Genomic DNA, 14,671 nt, shown 5'->3' on the forward strand with positions numbered 1-14,671 from the left:
CAGGAGGCTTATATATAGGAGGGTGTGGAGTAAGCCCCCTGATGGCGTATGGGTCTCCTCTGACCTATGCCAGCTTTATAGTGGGTGCCAGTCCAAAGAGAATAAGGAGGGCCAAAGGGGGGGTTAGGATTGCCACTGTGATCCAACCCCTCTGGCTTGTTCCCCACCTCTTGCTCCCCCCATCTGCCTAAAACCCCCCCCCCGGTGTACTTCCAAAAAATGCCCCCTTGCCAACTTACTGGCATTGGATAGAAATCTATTAATGAAGATCTAACAACTGCCTAACAGGCAAATATCAACAGGTGAAGCTTTCCACTGCAGTGCTTCCACCTCACTGAATCTCGTGTCAAGAAAAGCTTTGCTTATTGAGTCTTGCCTGCTAATATGCAGTTAATAAGTGCACAGAGCCTTTGTCCATTAAAAAAGAAAAGAAAAAAGAGGCAACACTGAGCTGCCTTGGCTGAAGTAACAATCTTGACAGGATCTGAGCCAATGGGCCAGTTGTAAGTACTCTGAATTAGAGCCTAAAAGTCAAAGAAGGAGACAAGAAAAACTTAGGTTCTGAAATTCAAGTCCAGCAACTGAGTCAAGGACACAAGGGGGTGCTAGGTTATAGCAGGGGGTTTAAAAAGAAGTAGATGAGAACCTAGAACCAAGGTGAAAGGAATCCAGATGGGAGCAAGTATTGGAAAAATAGGGAGGCAGAAAGGATCCAGAATACTGTCAATCAGAAAGAGTCATGGTCCTGTCGGTCCCCATTTGTTCAGTATCTGTAAAGGGCTACTGAGAAGCTCCGTGGCTCCTGAGCAAACATGAAAATACTTCCGTATACTGTCACTATTCTTCTTAGTGCCCCCACCTGCAGCTAGATCATGCTTCTTGTTTTCCTCCTTCCATCTGTGCTGCATGATGTGACCTCACTTCCTGATCCTTGAGGCTGCTTCAGTACCAACAATAAAGGATGACTGAATTGTATGCAAAATTCAGAACATCTGTGATAAAAAGTGACACAGGTGTTATTTGGTTGGGTGTTTGAAGCCTTTTTGTAAATGCTGCTGAAGTTTAATTTGTTTTTGTGCCTTTTGAAACAGCTCCACGTTGAGGTGTTTGGTGGATTTAAATCCTGCTAACAAGGCTGATTGCAAGTCATTGTTGGGAGATAATTGAGAATCGGTTTTGAGCATTCTGCTTCCAATGCTCTTGCATACTATGATTTTCAGAAATTTATTTAAAAACCCACACATATCTTCATATCCTAGCAAAATGCGAAGAGGCAAAAGTGTGAGTGGCACCTGTTTGAGTCTTCAGCAATCACAGTCCAAGCAGTAGCATAGCTGGGGGGGTCACAACAGTAAGTCTTGATGGCACCGCAGCACACAATGTAATCAGCCCCTCCCTCTCACCACTGGAGCCACACTAGGTGGTGAGAGCAGCGTGGAGGCATCTCCTGTGCATTGCTCTCACCGTCTGGTATGGCTCGGACGGTAAGAGGGGGCCGATTACATGGTGCTTTGCAGTGCTGTCAGTACTTACTGTGGGGACCCTTCTAGCTCTGCTATTGAGTCCAAAATATACAGTGTTTATGGAAAAAATAAGTTTAAATCCTGTTATTCTTTTTGGAAGACATCTTTAGTTACTGATTTAAGATTATAAAACCTAATATAGAAGATAAACTTTTTGTTACAACAAATCTTGGACTTCCAGTTGTATCTTCATCATGCAAAGTCTATGTTTCCCTTTTTTCTTTTGTATATAAGCAGGCACAAGCCGGGATATGGTCATAGTGAATGAAGACGAAAGAAAAATATAGCAGGCTTCGTCTCCAGAGATTAGATTTCTTACATACAAAACTGCTTATTGTAGCATCACCCTCTCCTTTTCGGTATAGATAAGCCTGTATGTGTAAATCGGGGATCTAGGATGATACCCTCCCTTCTGAGGTCCAGTACAGCTCGCAGCATTCCTACTGCATTCCACTCACATCTCTGAATGAACTTCAGGGCTAGGAAGACAATGCTGTTGGCAGGGCAAGGGGTAAATGCACCAGTGGCTGCTATCACATGATGCAACACCAGCCTCTTCACCCTGGTTTCCTCTAATGAGCAATGTGAGTGTTAAGGAGTGTGGCGAGTAAAAGAAACCAAAGTGAAAGTTACCGTGAATGGAATGCATTGGACTCAAGCAGAGTGAAGCATTTCTAAAGCCAGAGCAAAATATTTCTGGGAGTACTGTACATAACACTTTCTTATCATATCCATGCACTACTTTGTTTGATAGTAGATAATTGGGCAACACCACCAGGTTCACCCACAGAAGAAAAGCATTTTTGATGAAAAGTGATAGAGGGCAGTTAGTGGGGGATAGAATTCATTTCTCGTAACCCATTTGACGTGACAGTCCCCATTTCATAAGATGCTATGGAATGTCTCTGATACAGTATTGTATTTAGTATTATATTTATTTTTCCACAGAATTTCACTGTTTCACACAAATGTCATGCTCTGGAAAATATGCATCTGAAGTAATTTTCATAATTTCTAAGCTACCTTCTTTAACACACGGCATTCAAGATGGCTTTCAAATGATTAAATAAAGCGATATACGTGCCTATGCTTTTTATTTATTACATTTACACCCCACTTTATCTCCAGGGAGTTTTAAGGAAGGCATACATGGTTCCTAGGTGGGCTGCCATCCAGGAATGGATCAGAACAACACTTCCTTCACCTCAGTAGCTGCATAATTTGCCTTTATATCATGTCTGGTTATTTGAAGTCATACTGTTATAAATTTCCTTTGGTATTTCCACAATGATTAAATTTAAATGTTTTCCACTGGTTACTTCACCAATATCTTTTTAATGTACGAATTTGGCAAAAGATCATCTTTGGTCTCTCCTGGGATAAAAGATGATATTTGTATGATCCACCTGCTGGTGCTCCTTTATCATGTGAATGGCTCACTGGAAGCACTGCCCTTTGACATTATTAATGCTAAGGCCAGCTCATCCTTACGAATTATGGCCACCTTTCACATAAGTTACAGGCAACAGGATTTTTTACCTCACCAAATTCCTAACAGAACTGTCCACAGGACTGAAGAAATGCCAGTAAGGGTCATTACAAAATGACACACGCCGTGAGGAAGCAGTACAAGGGAAGAGTACAATCTGTGATTGATAAAATATTTAGCCTTGGTAAAAACAACTGCAACTGGCTCAAGCAACCATGGGAGATAGGATATGGCCCAACTGTTGGCAGGTTCTATATCCTGTTACAGTCTGCAAAGCATATGAGCAACACCAACACTGACTCTCCAGTTCTTCACCCTGTCATAGCCTACTGAGGGTCATGACAATGCACTACCTTTTCAACCTTTTTTATCTTGTGGCACACTGACAAGGTACTAAAATTGTTAAGAAACACCATCAGTTTTTTTACAATTGACAAGGCATGCAGCATTGCTGGTGGGGAGCTCATATCCTGCAATGGCCCTACTCACAAATGACCCTCTCCCAAACTCAGGTAACACACCTGAGGACCATCTGCGGCACACCAATGGGCCATAGCATAGTAGTTGAAAATCGTTGCACTACACTTTGATGTTCTGTTCCACATGCTATATACAGCAAGCAATCTTTATGACTAGGGCCGCAAGATTCTAATGAGCCAATACTGTAATATGTGATTTATGCCCAATCAGATCTTTCACTGCTGGAGCTGAGGCAGCTGTGTCATGGAGGTGTGCACTGCATCCAAATGGAGGGGGTGATCAGGAGGCCTCTTCAAGGTAAAAGAACTTTTGTTCCCTTACTTCTAGATTGGCCTCTTAATGGCGTGTGGATCTCCTTGGACCTATGCCAGCTCAGACAGCTGGCATAAGTCCAAAGAGAGTAAGGAGGTGAGGCAGGCCAAAATGAGGAGGATAGGATTTGGAATGCATGTTTGCCGCCTATGACCTGCTGCCTCCCCACCCCATTCACCCAGAAACGCTCCCTCCCTCCCTGCCCTCCACAAAATGTTCCCCCATGCCAACTTACTGGTACAAGCCTGTGTGGCAACCATGGCAGCATGGTTCCAATGCTGCTGCTGCTGCTGCTTTGCAGAGGTAGCTTGGACTGGACTGGAGGTGGTGCACTCCACACACTATCATTTCCCCACTGTCATAAAATGGGGTAGACGTTTGGCTGTAAGACTAAGTCAGCCATTACTTTCTCTGTCATGCCTGTTCAAGGGTCCAGAAAATGTAATACTTTCCATTTAAAATGTAAAAAGCCAGGGTGGTGTAGTGGTTTGGGAGGTGCACTTAGACCTGGAAGATCCAGGTTCAAATCTCCCCTCAGCCATGAAGCTTCCTGGGTGACACTGGGCCAGTCACTTTCCCTCAGCCTCATCTACCTCATGGGGTTGTTGGGAGGACAAAAGGAGGAGAGCAGCTATGTACAAAATTAGAAAAATAAATAATACTTTCATGCTAGCATGACACCATGAGCTTGGGAACAAGCTCTGATCTACAATAAGCAACTGATCTAAGTACAGTACACTAAATAATCTACCATAAATCTCTGTATGACAACTCCAATAGCCTTGTTCATTCTAACGCACCACCAATTTATCTGAGTCTATCACATTCAATATATATACTCCTGGAGTTAGTAATCAATAAGTTAGAGGCAGCTGGAACTAATTAATGCAAGACAGTTTTCTGAAATTGATTATTCAGTGAAAGCACAGAGCTACCCAAGAAATCTTCAATGATCTTCTAAAACCATAAGCAAAGTGTTATTTTACACAATTGTAAATATTGCACACCATTTCAAAGAAAATATGAACAAGGCTGAGCTGTAGCAGTGGCTGAGTGGTAGAACATCTATGTTGTTTGTAGAACATCCTAAGTTCAAAGTCTGGCATGCCTAGGTAGGATTGGGAAACCCTGCTCTGAAAGCCTGGAAGGCCACAGCTGGTCATTATAGTCAATACTGAGGTAGATGGACCAATGGATAGGCTCCATAAGGTGACTCATTGTGTGTATATGAAGCGCTTCGTTCATTTGGCTATGTTCATTTGTTCACTGTGTTGCCCAGAGCCAGGTCTGCAGAATGTCCCCCCTCGAATGTCGCCACTCCACCGCCTGTCATGTTGGGGACTCTCTGAAGGTCTACTGAGGACTCTGCAAAGTCGAAAACTCCACTTTTGCAGTGAAAACTGCAAGTGATGTTTTAGGCTCTTAGAAGGCCTCCTCCAAAGACCTTCTAAGGGCCTAAAGCCCCACTTCCAGTTTTCACTCCAAACCCAGTATAAGGCCTCTGTACAGAGCACCGTGGGGACGATGACACAGTGGTGCGGTGCTTGGGGCATTTGCAACCTTTCCCCCCCTGGTATGTCAGTGCAGTGTGGACTTTGTGAAAAATAAAATATCCAATGGCCCATTCCTATGCTGGCCTTACCGTGGTGGATATTGCCCAGGATTTCCTGGAAATCTCCCCTGCCCCTGGGAATCTCCTCAGACCTATATCAGTAAAAGAGCTGATGTAAATATGAGACTAGGCAGCCTATGGAGAGAAAAGTAAAATGTTTTCACTTACCACTCCTGAGCTGCGTGGTGTGTCATTGTCGTCTCCCACCCCCCACATGCTGTGTGCACTCTGTTAGTAGTGCTGTGCACACTGGACTGTCAGGATTGGATTAGGCCCTTAGGTGTAATTACTGGGGGATGTGCAACCCTTGTAATGTGTCACATGTCTGCCCTAAAAGGTTTGCTCTGAACACTCTCCCAGGTCCTGCAACACTTCTGGTTCATCCCAACATAGTTATCTGAAGGGTCAGTTCCAAGACATAAGGTAACTTTCATCCTTGGCTTGAGACATTTTTTGGTGCATGCGGTATGGGCCTTGTGGCATGGCAAGAGCAATTACTTGGGGGATAAAATCCCATGTATCAGCTGTGCTTTGCAAACATACATGCTCACATAAAACTTTGACTCTGCTTCATAATCTGTCTGCTTCATCTTCATGCTATTAAAAATAATATTCCAGTTTTACAGAAGAGAAACTCAGGCTAAGAGATCGATTTTCTGAAGACCACTTAGTAGGTTGATGACTGAGGTGAATCCAAGCTTACATGAGAGAGTAGCGGTCCTTCAGTTCTAGGGCTGCAACAGAAGGTCTAACTGTTGTGGGAGAGGGATGGGAGGACAGTTTCCCAATCACAGAATATTGCAATTTGAGTGGTGCAAAAATGCAGTGATCAACCTAACAGAAGCAGTATGTTCAAAAAAAGATGCTTGGCTCTACCACCCCATCTGAAGAGCACCTGTGCACTTATTGCCCTGCTGGATCAGACCAAAGGTCCATTTAGTCTAGCTTCCTGTATCTCACAGAGGCCCACCAAATACCTCTGGGAGCACACAAGAGCAAGATACCTGCATCCTATTGCCACTCCTTTGCTTCAGGCATTCAGACATAATTCTAGAACCAGGGCATATGCCCATTATGTCTTGTGATGGACTTTTCCTCCATAAATCTGACCAATCCCCTTCTAAAGGTATCTAGGCCAGACACCATCACCACATCCTGTGGCAAGGAGTTCCACAGACCAATAGCACGTTAGGTAAAGAAATATTTTCTTTTGCTTGTTCTAACTGTCCCAACACTCAATTTTAGTGAATGTCCTCTGGTTCTGATGTTGTGTGAGAGGGAAAAGAACACCCCACTTTCCATCTATCCATCCCCTACATAATTTTGTATGTCTCAATCATGTCCCTTTTTCAGGCGCCTTGAAGAGCCTCAAAGGGTGTGTAGTCTTTCCTCAGTCCAGTAATAATTTTGGTCGCTCTCTTCTGCACCTTTTTCATTTCCACTATGTCCTTTTTGAGATGTGACGACCAGAAGTGGACGGAATAGTCCAGGTGTGGCCTTACCATCGATTTGTACAATGGTGTTATAATATTAGCTGTCTGATTCTCCATACTTTTTCTAAGCATGGAATTAGCCTTCTTCACTGCTGCCACACGTTGGGTGGACACTTTCATCAAGCTGCGCACCGGCACCCACTCTCTCCTCACAGACAGCTCAGAACCCATCAGCCCATATGTGAAGTTTTGGTTTCTCGGCCTGCATGAACTTTGATTGCAAAGGTCCTCAGGACTAGTGGAGGAGGAGCTCTACCCTTGAACCCAGGACAGCAGCTTTTCTGGAAAGTTTTGGATCATGGAACTGCACTGCATTCATGATTTTCTGACCTTGTCTGTGGGGGCGGGGAGCATTGCAGAAAGGTGATACAGCAAGGAGAAGTTCCTGTGATGTGGACCAGGATGCATGCATGGGAGTGGGCCAGCAGCATCTGAGCAGGAGGGCAGCCCCTTCCTCGTCCTTCCCCTCCCCACCCCCTGCTGGAGATCACTGTTCTTCCCGCAGAAGTAGGTGTCTGCCTGAAGCAGGCGGCGGTGGGTGTGGCCAGTTGGAGCAGTTCTGGGCTGCAGCCGCCGCCGCCACACAAAACAAGACCAGCCCCGAGAGCCACAGCAACCAACACCCTTGCAGCCCCGGCTGGGAGAGTGCATTGTTTGTGCATCACAAGGTCAAGCCGAGAACGCCGGGAGGGCGGACGGGGCTGCTCTCCCGGTTGCAGAAACTGTGCAAAGTTCTCTCCCCCTCTCCCTTGGCTTTGCAAGGAACCTTTTTGCACTGGGGAAGAAAGAGCCTTGCAGGGATCGCTTCCTGGGGCAGAATGGGAGCAATGTGTATATATATCTATAGCTAAATCTCTATATCCATTGGTTATGTCCAGCCTTCTCTGCCTCCAGGCTTTCTCCTCCCCCTTGGCATTGCTTCCGAAAAGGAGCAAGTGCTGCTGAACGCCAGCTCGCTCCCGGCCAGAAGTGATCTGGGGAACGGTCTGAATTAAATCGGATCTCCCCCCTCCCACCACCACCAAGCGGGTGGCATTTCAGATGGCTCTCTTCTTTTTTTGTCCCTTCACCCCCCTCTTGCTCAGACAACTTTGAGCCCAATCCTATGCTTGTCTACTCGGAAGTAAGTCCTATTATAGTCAATGGAGCTTACTCCCAAGAAGGTGTGGATAGGATTGTAGCCTTTGCCATCCGTGGGGCGACACAGAACCCAAGCCTATGCATGTCTACTCAGAAGTAAGTCCCGTGGGGCTAACTCTCCCCGGAAAGTGTGGATGCCTTTGCCATCTGTGGGGCGACACAGAGCCCACTCCTATGCTCGTCTACTCAGAAGTAAATCTCATTACAGCCAATGGGGCTGACTCCCAGGAAAGTGTGGATGGGATTGTAGCCTTTGCCATCCGTAGGGCGACACAGAGCCCACTCCTATGCCTGTCTACTCGGAAGTCAGTCCCATTATAGTCAGTGGGGCTGACCCCCCAGGAGAGTGGATGGGATTGCAGCCTCAGTGCTTTTCTGATCTGGAACTGCCCTCTCTCCCGCCCTCACCCCTTGATGCACTTGGAGTTGATGCAGCCCCCTGTCCCTCCCCTGATCTGGGCTGCGAGGGTCTCTTCTCCCCGCCGAAGGGCTTTGATGGCGATCCCCCCGCGCCTCCCCGCCTTGTCCCTCATCTGCGCTTTGCAAGAAACGTCTTTTTGACGCAGGAAGAAATGGCAAATTTGAAGTACGTCATTAATATGGCGCCAAAAGATTTTGTTAAGTATAAGCTTATTTTTTGGAAGGTTGCAGCAGCAGCAGCGGCAGGCGAGTGTACGCCTGTGCATAGCTGCGAGGAGGTGTGTGTGTGAGTGTGAGAGAAGGGGGGGAAGCAAAGAAAGTGTTGCAGCCCTGTGATCTGTGTGTGCGCGCTGCCGCCGCTGAAGATCATTGCGAAAGTGACCTGAGCAGGCTGCGAGAGGGAGGCGAGCTGCGAGTGCAACTCGAGCCCTCTCCAGCTGCCCAGGGCGCAAGGGACAGGCATGGGGACTCGGCGCATCGCAGGGAGCTGCTGAACAGGGGCGCGCAGGGAGGGAGGCAACGCACGCCCGACGCAATCAGGGATGGGACCCACGTCTGTCGCCGCCGTTGCACCTGGACCTGCTGCTCGCCTGGAAGAAACAAGCAAGCAAAGAAGAAACTGAGGCGAGGGGGCTGGAGGGGGTGGGGTGAGCTCGGCAGCATCATCCTCATCCTCCTTTCTGCACGCTGTTGGAGAAGTCGCTGCTTCGCCCACAGCAGCAGCAGCAGGAGGGGAAGAGAAAAAGGGGGCCCGTTGCAGAATTGCGGGGCAGTCCGCAAACAGATCCGAAAAAGAAGCCTGGGGTTGCGAGAAGAAGCAGAAAGACGCACGCAGGGCTGGCTGGATTGTGCACCGAGCGGCCATCTCAGCTGGAAGCAATTCTTGGGGTTGTGTCTGTGTTTGTGCGTGCATTTTTTTCCCCTCCTCCTTCCCATCCATGGAGTTACTTTGTATCAACTCCTGAAGGGAGGGTACCCCCATCTTCTTCGGATCCCACCAGGGGGATGGTTCTCCCCTTCCGCAATGGTCCCGGATTAATCTTTGCAAGAGGGGATTCCAGGAGCGGGGTCTGTGCCGGAGCATCTCCCCCCGCGCCTCTCCGGTAACCCCAGGGACACTCTCAACTCTTTGGAGGACGCTCCTTCCCAGCCAAGGTAAAAAAGGGTGGGAATCGCTCCCTGATCTTCTGGGGTGTTTGATTTTTGCAGCCAGCCTCTCGATTTTCCCCCTCCTCCTCCTCGCATTTGTTTTACTGCTCACTGACTGTGCTGCCTGCAAAGGAGGAAGGGGGGCGGGGAGGCGTGCAGCGTTTTGGAGCCCTAGATTGCGCATGTTGGGCAGTCATGTTTTCAAAGGGAGGCGGCAGGAATGTAAACAAGCAACTTTTCCAAGGATCGGGAGCCCCTGGGAACGTTTCCCCCCAATTAGTGATTGCGGCAGAGCTCACCCCAAAAGAGGCTGGGTGAGAGAGAGCGGGAGGAGGGAGAGAAAGAGGATCGTGGTGGGGCAAAAGGGGCTGGAGAGAGTGAGATGGACCCGGGAGGGGGGCAGAGGCGGCTGGTGGCTGTGTGTGCGCGCAAAAGGTGGGAAGAGGCACGCACGAGTTTCATTTTTGTTGATAACGCAGCACATTTCGTCAGCTTTGCTTGTCTACTCAGAAGTAAATTCCATTCTAGTCAATGGGGCTTACTCCCAGGAAAGTGTGAACAGGCTTGTAAGCCCCCAATCTTCTGCATGCCTACTCAGAAGTACATCTCATTGTAGTCAATGAGGCTTACTCCCAGGAAAGTGTGGCTAGGCTTGCAGCCTCAGAGCCGGATCCTGTGTCTTACTACTCAGAAGCAAGTCCCACTATAGTGAATGAGGCTTACTCCCCAGGAAGCGTGGCTAGGATCGCAGCCTGTGCCTGCCTGGGAGCTGAGCTGGTGCACCCACATGATCTGCTCCTCTCACGTGCTGGGGTTGTGGGGTCCCTGCCAGCTTCTGCAACAGACGCAAACAATGCGCCCGGGAGGCAGGCGGAGGAGCAGTGGCGGCGCCGTCCTTTTGCCAGGGTGGGCTCTGCCGCCCCGCTGGGCTTTGAAGGGCAGCACCAGCTTTTCCGGGGCCGGGCGGCTTTTGCAGCCGCGCTCTGCAACAGCGCTGGGTGGGTGGCTGGCTGCGTGGAGGGAGGGAGGGACGGGGGAGGAGGGTGAGAGTCACGCCGCTGGGGGCACCGAGAGAGAGATTTGGGAATGGAAATGTACAGGCAGCGGCTGCGACGGAGCTGCGCGGCGGGGAGAAGGACTGTAGGGGGCGTGGCTGTTGTTTACCTTCTCAAACTCTCCGGGCTCCCAGCGGGCTCCTCCGGGGGCGTCTCATCCTCGCCTCCTGAATCACTCCCGCTCGCTCTCCTTCCCTCCGCGGACTCCTCTGCTCTCCCCTCCCGGAGGCGTCCTCGCCCACCCTGCCTGCATTCCCTCGCAGGCTCTGCACTTTGCCTGGGTGGTAGCATGCCTTCTGCAGGCAGCTCGCCCTCCTGCCCCTGCTCTCCCTCCCTTCTCCTCTCCAGAGCTCCATGCTCTTTCAGAGGGGGATGGATGGACAAGTGCCCTCCCGCAAGTGGATGCCCTGGACGCCCTCCTCCATCCCCAAAGTGTGTGGGCCCTTGGGGGCTCGGGGTGAAAAGCCCACATGCCAAGCCTCAAGGCCTGTTTTATGTTTGGGTTTGCTGAGCAGCCCTGCATCAGATCCAGCCCTGCCCCTCATTCATTCTGCCTCCCATACCACAGGTGTGCCTCTCACCCCCCCCCCTTCCTCTGCCCTTTCTCTCCAGTTACCTTTTCCACTGTCCCTGAGGACTGTCTTTCTTCATGGGGGGATCTTTCAGCTGAGTGTGAGGTTAAATTCCAAGTGGGGGAAAATGTGTATAGGAATAGGCTGATTTGAGAGTCAGAAGATACTCCTCTCTACCAACACTTTGATATTTTCCAATGGAATCTGATAGGATTTGGTCTTTTAAAGGATATTGACATCTGTTCTTTGAAGGAACTCTGCTGCCTTTTCTACCCTTCCAGGGTCACTTAGTAACCCTGCCTGTGTGCTTTCTTCTTTCAAACTGCTGCCTCCTCTTCTTGGTTCCTTCTCCAACCTCTTTGGCTCAACTTCCTTTTCCATGTGATTCTTTCAGCTGCACTTGGTTGTCACACTCCTACCAGTGCTGTTCTTTTGTCCCTTTTTCGCACCCTCTGAGATCTTCTGTATGGCTGCCCTTCACTGCTACCCAGACGCTATCTGTCCCTCACTGGGATCGTCCTACCATGTTTTGTTATCTTGGTTGTCCTTAATTTGAGATCATTCTTTTAAGTTTTAATAGGACATTGAGATGTTCTTGCCTTTTAATGTTGCCATTTTTTCTTTCTGTCCCTGACATGCTGGGAGTTCCCTTTGGTGACGCTCCTGTCCTGCTTCTAGATCCTTGCAGTTTTATCAGCCCCTTGTAGATGGCTAGATACCTGCCTTCTTTTGCCACAGCAGTGTGCTGGTATCCACACAATGTCCCTGCTTGTTCTTAATGCCTTTCTTTCAGTCTGCCACTTGTTGACAAGCTGATATCTCCTTACTTGCCTCTTTCCTTCTTCACTGATATCATGGCAGCATCCGTGTGAGATGTTGGTTAATCTCCCTTTGGCATCCCAAAGCAATCAGTTTATCCTTGTCTGTTTCTCTTTCAGTCAGCTGTTACATCTCCTCTCTCTGTTAGGTGTTCTCCCTTTTTCCTCCCATATCATTGTTCCTCTGGGAATGATGCTCGATGGTCCTTGCCTTTCTGGCGGTTGTTGCATTGCTCCCTTCTTTTGCAAAGTTTAATTCATAATGACAAGCATCTTCTTCTCTGTCTTTTGTTTTGTATGTACATTTTGTCAGGAGAAGGCATGATCTCCAGAAGGTTGATTCTTCCTTGGTGAACTGTTGGGGGTCTCCCAGCTGTCTCTCTGGGATATAATTTAATCCATCATCCTTTGCACTCCTCTCTTGCAACCTTGAGCATCTCTCTCAACCAAATGTGCATCTTTATGTGTATATATAGTAGGGCAGCAAGTACTATATTTTAGGAACTGGGTTTACATTCAATTTGAGGGTAACTGTCATTTCAAATGGTAGTGAATCCATCTGTCAGCACCCCTTATAGATAGGTGCCTGTGTAGTTTGGAGAGATGAGAATAGACTTGATCACTGTATGAAGCCACTGAATTTCTGAAGAAACTGTATAGATCCCTAGGTGCTGTGAGATTCATGCACAGCCACATGCTGTTTGCAAACAGGCAATTGATTATTCCCATGCAATTAAGCATAAGGCACTAATTTTGTATATGTACATCCAGAAGAGTTCTGGGCGGATCTTGGCAAATGAGGCTTTGGCTCCTGGTGGGGCAGCAGTTCACTTAGCTTCTCACTGGGGTTAAGCAGTCTTGGCCTTAAGAGCTGCACTTGACCTTTCAACATTTGCTGGCCACTGAAATTGAAACATGATTTGAGACTGCCTGAAAAATAGTTTTTAGAAAGGTTAAGTTTGCTCTTCTGTTGGAAAATGCAGCTGGGTTTTTGACCGCAAGTGCTGCTGAAAGGAGGAAGGTAAACTTATCCCTTGTATTCAGAAGCTGACATTGCTTGAAATTTCCCAAAGGTAGTTGCTCCTGGGCACATAGAATTCTCTGCATTAGAGTAATCGACTGTAGAGGAGGGCTTCTATACTTTTAAATATGCATGGAGAGGGTATTTTGACAGGGGCACCTCTTAGCCTGCAAGGATGAGAAAGGCGATGCCTGCTGGAATGTCCTCTACATAATTAGTGAAGCTGTAGAAACTCCGATTCACCAGGGTGTCATGGGCAGCATAAAGATGCTTCAGCTTTTGGGGGTTTTCATGCTGAAACCAAATCCTGACTATAGTTCCCCTACTTTAGCTTTGAAGTTAAAAAGCGTAAAGGAAATACTAAGCTGGTAGATCCAGCTGTGGGAACGGAGCCAAAGAGAACTCTTTTGGCAATAACCTGCACTTTTTATTAATGTTCTGGGATTTGCATACAATGCATACTTAAAAGAAGAAGAGAAATTGAAGTGTTCTTGAAAATGGGAGATGGGAGTATAGCTTAAAGGCCAGCAGTCAGACTGATGCAAGGCAGCTAATTTTGACTTGGACCAAATGTGCACCTCTCTTGGGACAATATTGTACAAATGCTGTGCTGAAGAGAATTGTGCTGTGCTGAAGAGAATATTGTACAAATGCTGTGCTGCTAGGGCTACCACTACAGTGGGTTAAATCTTTAGGAATAGTTGGCCATGAGAATTTACTTAAATGTTGTAGACCCTGGGTGAAATTCACTTGGCTTCCTGTGCTAAGTGCAATTGGTATTTGGCCTTGAAAGTTGATTGCTGTTTAGTAATCAAGCAGCATATTTGCCAGTTAGTTGAGGGCTCCAAAAATCAGGATTCTGAGCATGGGCAGTCCTCAGTATCTTTCAGGATGGAATTGTTGAGTTCAGTATAAAGTGGGTTAAGTAGTCTTCTTTAGTCTTTTTATGTTTATGTATTGCTGTGTTTATACATGGGTGATGACCATCACTTCTTACATTCTGTACATAACCAAAGGGTGAAAAGAGGGCCAGAAAGGAAAAGTTGAGTCATAAATGTGACTAATAAAAAAAAATTCCTCCTAGGTATGGAAAAAATATCCAAGCAGACAAACAGGACAGTGTTTTGTTTTAAATTTCAATGAGATTTGAATTGGAACTCAAGGAACCAAGATAGTGAACAGGCAGCTGAAAAACAAGAAGCACATGCAGATGATGGTACACATTATTGCCCTGTTAGTTAACCCCTTACAAAGGGCAAACATATCTTCATGGATCTTGTGATGTCTGAATTTGCCAGCTACTTGATAAACTTTGATCAGATTTTTGGGTAGTAATTGCAGACAAAAATGCAGAATGGTTTTGTTAGGTATCAAAGCCCAAGTGACTTCAGAAGGAAGCTGCATGAGTCATGGGGCCGGCTTGCGGGGGGGGGGGGGGGAATAATGTAAATTGTTCAGTGATCTCTGAATGTGGCCAAAAGATGTGTGTCTTTCAGAAAGACATTTTTATCCTGAAATTCTTGCTGTGTTAGAATAACATCAAAGTGTAGAAAGACGAATGGCAGTATGTTGCCGCTTCGCTGTGTG

General features: G+C 47.5%; 1 protein-coding gene across 3 annotated transcripts in view; it reads left to right on the forward strand.

Annotated features, from left to right (window-relative positions):
• Nucleotides 1-8,473: 8,473 nt before the first annotated feature.
• JADE2 (jade family PHD finger 2) overlaps nucleotides 8,474-14,671 on the forward strand; it is a 167,868-nt gene continuing 161,670 nt past the window's right edge. For 2 of the 3 annotated variants that reach the window (XM_066618225.1, XM_066618227.1), the window contains exon 1: nucleotides 8,760-9,624. The gene's annotated coding sequence lies outside the window, so the exon portion shown is untranslated. Of the gene's footprint in view, nucleotides 8,636-8,759; nucleotides 9,625-14,671 lie in introns of those variants that run through there. The other variant, XM_066618226.1, reaches the window with a different exon arrangement.

Source organism: Tiliqua scincoides, chromosome 2 (genome assembly GCF_035046505.1).
Source record: "Tiliqua scincoides isolate rTilSci1 chromosome 2, rTilSci1.hap2, whole genome shotgun sequence".
NCBI lineage: Eukaryota > Metazoa > Chordata > Lepidosauria > Squamata > Scincidae > Tiliqua > Tiliqua scincoides.